An 8,367-nucleotide genomic window follows, 5' to 3' on the forward strand; every position below is an offset into this window, starting at 1 on the left:
AAAGAGATCTTGATGATACAGGAGGCTGTATGGCTAACAGACAACACGTACAAATATGAAGACCTGGTCAGAATGATGGTTGTGATCATCTGTGCCCTAGAAGGAAAATCACAGAATTGTACGGGTTGGGATGGACCTCTAGAGATCATCGAGTCCAACCCCTGCCAAAGCAGGCTCCCTACAGCAGGCTGCACAGGTAGGCATCCAGGTAGGTCTTGAATATCTCTAGAGAAGGAGACTCCACAACTTCTCTGGGCAGCCCGTTCCAGTGCTCCGTCACCCTCACTGTGAACAAGTTCTTTTGCATATTGGTGTGGAACTTCCTGTGCTCCAGTTTATGGCCATTTGCCCTTGTCCTGTCCCCACAGACTGCTGAAAAGGGATTGGCCATGTGCCTTTGTCTCCCACATGTGAGATATTAAGTTATTAATAAGATATTAACTAAAGATAAGGGTGAGTTTGGGAAGCGGATGGGCAATTTTATCCCTGGGGCTGCAGTTGAAGTGGATCTCTTGTATAAAAAGAACAAAGTTGTATTCCCTGTGGAGACTGCACATTAAAGAGCATGCAGATACCAAACCATCTGCCTCCCTGTAGAGATTAAAACTTGAGTTTCTTAAGGCACGTTCAGAGTTTATTGTTTCACTGGGGAGTATTTCAGTGTTAGTATAGAATTTAAAATAATACTTGGTAATGAAAGCAGTGTCTTGTGAGAACAACTGTGGTCTAAATACTTGGTGCTTGAGTTGTGTTGCCAACCTCTGTTCTCCTTTGTGCATTAGATACCTACTATTGTGGACTACAAAGAAGTGCTGTCAAACATAGTCTCACTGGAGAGAAGAACTCTTCACCTTTACAGCTTCATTTGTGAGCTGTCTCTCCTAAACACGAGCCTTTTCGGGTACTCCCCAGCTCGGCTGGCTGCTGCAGCACTGCTGCTGGCTAAGATCCTGCATGGCCACGGTAAGGAGCAGCCCGTTCAGTGGAGCTGCAGCAAAGTGCATCAGGCTGCCTTGTCCCTTCAGGGAGCCTCTGTGGGCAAGGTGCCCCAACCACCCTGGGGAGTGTGGGAGGGGGGAAAGGTGTAATATGTGAGAGTGGAGTTGAGTTTGGTCTGTAGCAATGCAATAACGCGAGCCCTGCATTTAAATGAGACTGAAAGGCTTTGCCCTTATCTATGCAGTAGAATTCTACTTAGGCATAGCTTCCATTTCTCAAGTAAGCCTATCCTAGAAGCAAATTCTGAACTTCAGCTGTGTGCAGGCAAAAGCTCCTAAAGATTGTCACCACACAGGCATGATCTTTACCCCATTAACAGCTCTGTCTGACTATAGAACTTGCGAGCTCTGTGAAATGGTAATGCCTGTTCCTCCTCCAGCACATCCCTGGACCAGCCAGCTGTCTGAGTGCACTGGGTTCTCTCTTGAAGACCTGTTGCCGTGTGTGCTGCGCCTTCACCAAAAATGGTAAAACTTGGGGAACTCTTCTGGGAGTGTTTTTGTATTCTGGCTCTCGTAGCCCTGCTGGAAGTCCTTCCAAAGGGAGGAGGTGGCTTTAGCAAACTGCTTTACTCCCCCTACCCCAGGGCACTGACATCTAGGGGCTGCTTCAGTGACGGCTGTTGCGTTTGTCTTGCCTGGCAGTGGCCCTGGGTTACAGAAGCCCTGGTGCTCCCCAAGCCCAGCAGGTTTCAGCTTGCCAGCATCACTGTTTTCAGGTGACTGTGACCAGCTTTTTGATGAGCTCCAGAAGGAGTTCAGTAACAAAAATAATTCATTTCTGAAAGGCTGGAAGTCAAATATCTCAAGAAACAGAAACGGAATTGGATGCTTGCATGCTTAGCAGCTCTGCTGAAATGCCAGTTTCCTTGGCACAGAGCTGAGGTGGGCAGAGGGAAGGTGCTTACATGGCCAGAATTTGCTAACAATGTTCTATATAATCCATTCTAAGATTAAAGCCCTGGTCTTTCTTTCCAGTTTCCATGATGAGGTCCCTAAGGATTACAGGCAGGTGTTGTCTCACTGCACTTAAAGACAATCTGAAGATGAGCATTATGACAAAATAGGCCAAGAAAAGGTGGGTTTGCTGTTGTAGTGCATTTGCTGAAATCTGACTCCTTGAGAAATATCTCCTGTATGGCAGGGTGTTCAAAACTTCCACTAATGAGAAATGGGTTTTAACTTCAGGTTTTGGAAGTAGAGAATGGCTGGGTAAGGTTGGGGCTTCTAAATTTTGTCTGCTGGGAATCTAACTGCTGTGGTTGAACAGCAGTTCTAGGAAGGACTCAACAGGATAGCTTTCTCCTGGAAAGAAATAAAGATAAATAAGGATAAAATAGCTGCTTCCTGGCAGAGGGAATCACATGGTCTAATTCTTAACCCTTTGTTTTTCAGGTGATGAGCTACAGCCAGCTCTGTTCACTGCTGGGTGTGAAGCAGGAGGACCTGAAACCCAGTCCCCTGCACACAAATGTCATAGAAATTAAAGCTTTCTTTAGCTCTCCCTCCGGGAAGAGATCTAAAAGGTGAGTATAACCCATGGCTGTAAAGCTCTGTAAAGACTTGTGTGAGCCTTTCCTCCTCTCTGGCATCCTGAGCTTCCATTCCTTCTGCCATTACCTTGGCCTGACATCTCTATTAGAAGAGCTGGAGAAGCAGAGTTGGCTTTTAATGTGTGACTTCTGGATGTTCTTGCTACAGGAGGAGGGAAGACAGCACTCAGGATGACAGGGGCAGCTTAGTGACTACACCTACAGCTGAGCTATCCACCCAGGAAGAAAGTCTTCTGGACAGCTTCCTGGACTGGAGTTTAGATTCCTGCTCTGGTTATGAAGGCGATCAGGAAAGCGAAGGCGAGAGAGATGGAGATGGTAAGGCTTTTAGCCTTATAAGAAAAAACAGATGAGAGAACTCAACATCTGCCTTTTTATCTTTGCATAAAACTCTTTACTGGGAGATAAGCCTGAACTTTCAGGAGAAGAGCATCTGGGGAAACTCTCTTCCTCCCCCAGCGATTATAATTGTTAAACTCTTCAAGGGTAAATGTTTCTTCTCTGCACTGCTTCAGAACTTATTGAAGGATTTTGCAGCCACTCAGCATTTCACAGGCGGTGTTTTCAGGTACTGCTGCAGCAGTAGGCCAAACTCAATGAATGGGTCCCACTGTAGCCAGTGTTGGAACGCTGTCAGCTGTTTGTTTTATTGACACACAGGCTCTGGCCTTTCATTTTCCAAGTTGGGCAGTACCTCTCCAAACAGGGCGAGAGGGAAATATTAAATTACTTTAATGAGGGTAAGCTCTACCCTTACCCTCCCCTCTCGACAAGGTTTACACTTGCACTTTTTTTCTCTGCTCGACTGTTAGCTTGGTGTTGCCCAAATTCTGACTGGCCTTTTCCTTCTCTCATCCCTCAGTCACCAGCCCCAGTGGAATCCTGGATGTGACAGTGGTGTACATGGATCCAGCAGAGCACTGCTGTCAGGACTCCAGTGATGAGGACAGCCTCTCTGTCGAGTGTCCTGGGCACGCAGCACCGCCGAGGAAGGCCAGGACTCCAGATGAAACTCACAGAGTTTTTTCAGCCTGTGTTGCCTCAAGAAATCCCAGCTGTGAAGGGAGCTCAGGCTACTCTTCTGTCAGTGGTGCCAGTCCTACATGTTCCGTGGAAGGCAGCTGCGGAATACCTCTCAAACCTACCTCAGCACTGTCTCTGTCCATCTCATTAGACTAAGCAAGAGCTGCAGAGCCATTCAGCACAGGGGTTCCATGTCACTGTTGAGGTGCTGCTGAAAGAAGAGTCTCATTTCTAGAAGCCAAAGCTTCTTTGGTGGATGATCAATTGTCCGCAAAAGTTTCCAGAATGGGAAGGAAGGGTGTAGGTGAGGAGCTCCTCAGATGTGTGCTTTCCAGATGTCAGTCAGTCAGCAACTGGTGTTCTGCTGTCAGGGTCCCTGTATTGATAGCAGTCAGCATGGAGATGGCCATGGTGATGTGACCCTAAAAATGTCCTGTGGTGACCAAAACATGGCTGTGTTGGGCAAGGGGAGGCAATGGCCTGAGAGTTGCCCTACTTGTCAGCACAGGGATTCTGTGGGGCTCCATCTTTGGTCTGGTTCTCTTTACTGTTGATTCTAATAAAGATCTGGAAGTTGTATGAAGTAAATTTGTGAATGATGCTAAGCTGGGAGGAGTGTTGGGTCCTCTGAGGGTAGAGAGACCTTGCACTGAGATCGGGACAAATTTGAGGCTGGTCAGCATCTGCACTAAGAAGAGCAAATGCCAAGTTCTGCAGTGGGGATGGGGCAGAACTGGCTGTATGTACAGAATGGGGGGTGAGGGACGGGAGAGCAGCCCTGCAAAAAGGGATCTGTGCATTCCAGTTGGTGGCAACTTGAATCCGAACCTGCAGAAGGGCCAACTGTGGCCTGAGGGGTGTTTGAGTGGCCCTTTGTGGAGCCAGGGGTTGGATTTGATCCTTGTGGATCCCTTCCAACTCGGGATATTGCACAATTCTATGGCTGTTGTAGCTACGTGGAGGAATTCATAAGCAGGGTGTCCCACAGCCTCTGATTTTCAAGTGACAGGTTGCTTTCATTCTCCTTACCTCAGATTCCTTCTACTTGCCCCCTCCATGGGAACCAGTGGGGGTGGCTCTGGGGGTACCAAACCCACATCCCGTTGGCTGGAGCCATTCCCTTGGCTGCCACAGAACCCAGAACCTTTGGAGGAGGCTCAGTTCTGTGGCTCTGGCACAGGGGGTGGGCTGGGCATCAGTTGGTGGGCAGTGAGCAATTGCACTGTGTGTCACTTGTTTTGTATTTATATGTGTGTGTGTATCATATTGTAATGCTGTAATGGGATGGAAAGTACCATGAAATGAGAACCTCACACAGCTGCATTCAGTCTTAGAGATCCCTGAGCCTGCCGGATGGAAGAGGCAACCTCCTGGGATGAAGGTTTTCTGTTGTTGTTTTAAATTAAAGCCTCTTATCTAATTGCCTTCACGCCGTTATCAGAAGAGCCAGATTACACTGACAACCAGGCAAGCAGCTCCTGGGAAGTTCTATCTGTCCCCTGTGCAACGGTGGTCTCCCCCTCACTTCTCTGTGCTTTTGAGGGCAGGTTCCAGATGCTGACTGTGCTGTGGAAGGATGGAACAGATGTGGTTACAGAGCACAGAAAAGAGGCACCTGTGGTGTCAGCTGCATCGCTCAGCACCGCCTGCACAGCTGACTTCTGCTGATCCTCTGCTTCTTGGTCTCTGCAAAAGCATCCCTGTGACGGTGCTTACCAGTGCTTCTACAGAACAACTCTTACCTTGCTCTAGGGGCTCAGCACCCCAACATGGCTGCAGGTGCAGCACTGCTCAATTCACATGAGCACCTGGAGCTACTTTTTAAAACAGCATTAATTTCTGATCACAGCTCTGTAATTCTGATGGTTGTTGCCAGTGATCACAACCTGATGACATTCAGTTTAGGAAGAGAATATCTGGTAAACCAAAATACAAAGTGCTTCACCAAGTCAAAGCCCGTCCAAGAGAAACCATGAGGAAAGTGATGGGAAAGGAAAAGGAGAATCCTTGAAGATTTCAAGAGCCTCCGATCTGGCATCACAGCAAAGCCTGCCCTAACGCAGTGTCACACTGAAAACAACCAACAGCCCGGGGCGCTGCCCTGCCTGCCTGTGCTGCATCCCCCTGCCGCCCTTCCTGAGCACAGCTCTGGCACAGTCCCTGCCCACTCATTCCTACCCTTACTTCCGAACTGCTGAGCGTTTGCTTTACAAATAGAGCCCCACTGACAGCACTCCCATCCCTGCCTGCTGCAGACGGCTCCCAGCCCTCTCCTTCCTTCTGGCAGATTTGCAAACACCAGCTTTCAGTTTGGTGCTGTAACCAAATAGCGCTCAAAATAACTTTTCATCTGCACGAATGTGGTTTTTCAGCTTGCTGAGGGCTTTGCATCTTGCTGCTTTTCCTGTTTGTGAAAGAAACCGCTGGTTTTGAAGGACTTAATTTAGATTATTTTAACTTTGTGTTTGGTGAGCTTGCCTTGCTGCCAGGCCATCCCCAGCAGGCTCTCTCACCACAGCACTGCATTGGAACCTCATGGTTGCTGACATGCTGCACACTGGCTAGGAGATACCCACCATCGTTTGCAAGAATTTCATTTCCACTTCTCCCTGCAGGTTTCTCTATTTTGTGTATTCCTTCTGGCAAGGGTAGCTGAGCCTGCTGAGGGCTCCTGCACCCATTTTGCAGCCTGGTATCCCATGTCCTCCGCATGAGGTCCTGTGTGGTGTAGGGAGCTGAGCCCAGAGCCAGGCCCACCTGCCTGTGGCCAGCGAGGATTTGGGTATCTGTGTGCATGCACGCATTTCCAGTGCAACTGCTGGTAAGATCCCAGTGGTTGGGCAAGGGGTTTAGGATCCTGTGTGCCCCAGGCACAACGGCCATGTGTGAGAGCTGGGCTCGTGTCCTGCTAGCTCCATGGGCTCTCCAGGGTCTGCTGCTCATCTCAAGGCCCAGCAGCAAGTGCCACTGCACGGAGATGTTCTTCAGCAGATGAGGAATGCAGTGGCACTTGCATCTGGCACTGGCATCTCCGCCTTGGAGGTGGTGCTCAGGAGTAACAAACACAGGCTCTGAATTGCACCAGCCAGTGCTGCAGCAAAGCCGACGAGCTGGAAGAGAGCAGGACAAGGGGAAGTGAACTCAGCAGAAGTCAGCTCTATTCGCCTGTGACCCAGTGCTCACAGTCTGTGGTCACCCAGGGCAGCGGTGCTGGCAGTTTCCACTCTGCGGTGCCAGGCGAGCACTGAGACGTGGCTGGTTTGGTTCCTGGAAGCTAACAAAGTTCCTGGGGAGATGCTGAGCACAACTGTGCCCAGCACAGACCTCAGCCCCAGCCAAGCAGCCCAGGGCCCATCTCAGGGCTCAGGATGTGTAGCCTGGCACTGCTGGCATGAAACGTGCTGCTGCATCGAGGCCATCGGCTTGGGAACAAGCAGGCACAGGAATGTGGTGGTAAGCAGCGATGTGAGGGGAGAGGGGCAGCCACAGGAGCAGGGCTGTGTGCTCCTTGGGGTCAGTCCTCATCCGCGATGAGTGTGGTGTCACCAGAGGGGACACCCACAAACGAGGACTGTCAGCTCCCCGTCAGGGTGACGGGGACAGGGCTGTCACTGCTGTTATCTCCTGTCTCCTGCCCTGGCACATCTCAGGGTGTGAGCTGAGTCACCGCGTGTCGCCCTGTCTCATTGCGACATCCCTCATCTTCTGTTCCAGGAGCAACGAGGAGCCTGTAAATACTTTCTTTGGCAAGCCTTATGTTCTGATCTAATCGCTCCACTTCCTTCAAAGCCAGGCGCAGCGAGGAGCTGAATGAGGCAATAGGGCAGGTCACGGGGAAGCTGTAATTGGGAAGGATCAGCCCAAGCTGGAGTTGGGGTGTGGATGCAGGAGGGTGGCTCAGCGCTCAGGAATGGCTTTTAAAGGCACCGATGCCCCAGATACTGCCCAGGACTGTGGTCACACTGCCCAGCACCAGGGCACAGAGAGCCTCTCCCATTCCTATTGTGTTTGTAGAAGGCTGCAAGCACTGTGGCTGTAATGTGGTCACAAGCAATGCGGAAATTCAACAAAGCCCACCAGCAAAGCATGCTGTGCTCAAGAGAAGGCACCTCCATCTTCACCCCGCACTGTTCAACGTGCTCCAAAGCATGTGTGTGTGCACAGAGCTGGCAGAGCTCCTCCTGCACACGAGCCCTGCAGAGAGCTTTGCTAGGCAGACGGGAGCATTGCTGTGTTGCTGCATGGGGGGATGCCCCACTCGTGCCTATGGCACAGCATCGCTTTCTGCACACACCTGCTGCCAGGGCTGGCTGCACAGACTGCTACCAGCACTCAGCCTTCGTCCCTTTGCTGTAGGGCTGTGCCAGCATCTCCCCCCACAGCCCTCCAGAGCTGTGGCTCTGCTCTGGGACCGGGGACACGTCTTCCCCCCCACTCCGGTGCTGGTTGTGGCGATGGAGTCACGGCTATTTTTAAAGCTGATATTGCGGTTTTCCTTTCTCCCTTAGTGAGAAAGCTTCACCCCTGCCCCGGTTTTGTCTCTTCCTCTATTTCCTGCAGGCAGGCAGGGCCGCTCACAAGAACCACCCCCATCTGAAAGCACCGCAGCGGGGGCGATTCCCGAAGGCGTTCAGCTCTGAGCAGCCGCCGCAGGGACGGATCTGAACGGCGAGCGGCACGAATCGCTTCTCCGCTAAGCGGGGAAGGGCGACAGGCCGGGGCCGGCCGCGCTCTGCGGGCGTCCGCGGTGCCACCGAGCAGCCAAGGGCGGCCCGGCACCGCGCTCGGCCCGA

General features: G+C 51.2%; 1 pseudogene; it reads left to right on the forward strand.

Annotated features, from left to right (window-relative positions):
- The first annotated feature begins 12 nt into the window (after positions 1 to 12).
- LOC125700918 (cyclin-F-like) lies at positions 13 to 4,243 on the forward strand (annotated as a pseudogene).
- The last annotated feature ends 4,124 nt before the right edge of the window (positions 4,244 to 8,367 follow it).

Source organism: Lagopus muta, chromosome 15 (assembly GCF_023343835.1).
Source record: "Lagopus muta isolate bLagMut1 chromosome 15, bLagMut1 primary, whole genome shotgun sequence".
Lineage (NCBI taxonomy): Eukaryota > Metazoa > Chordata > Aves > Galliformes > Phasianidae > Lagopus > Lagopus muta.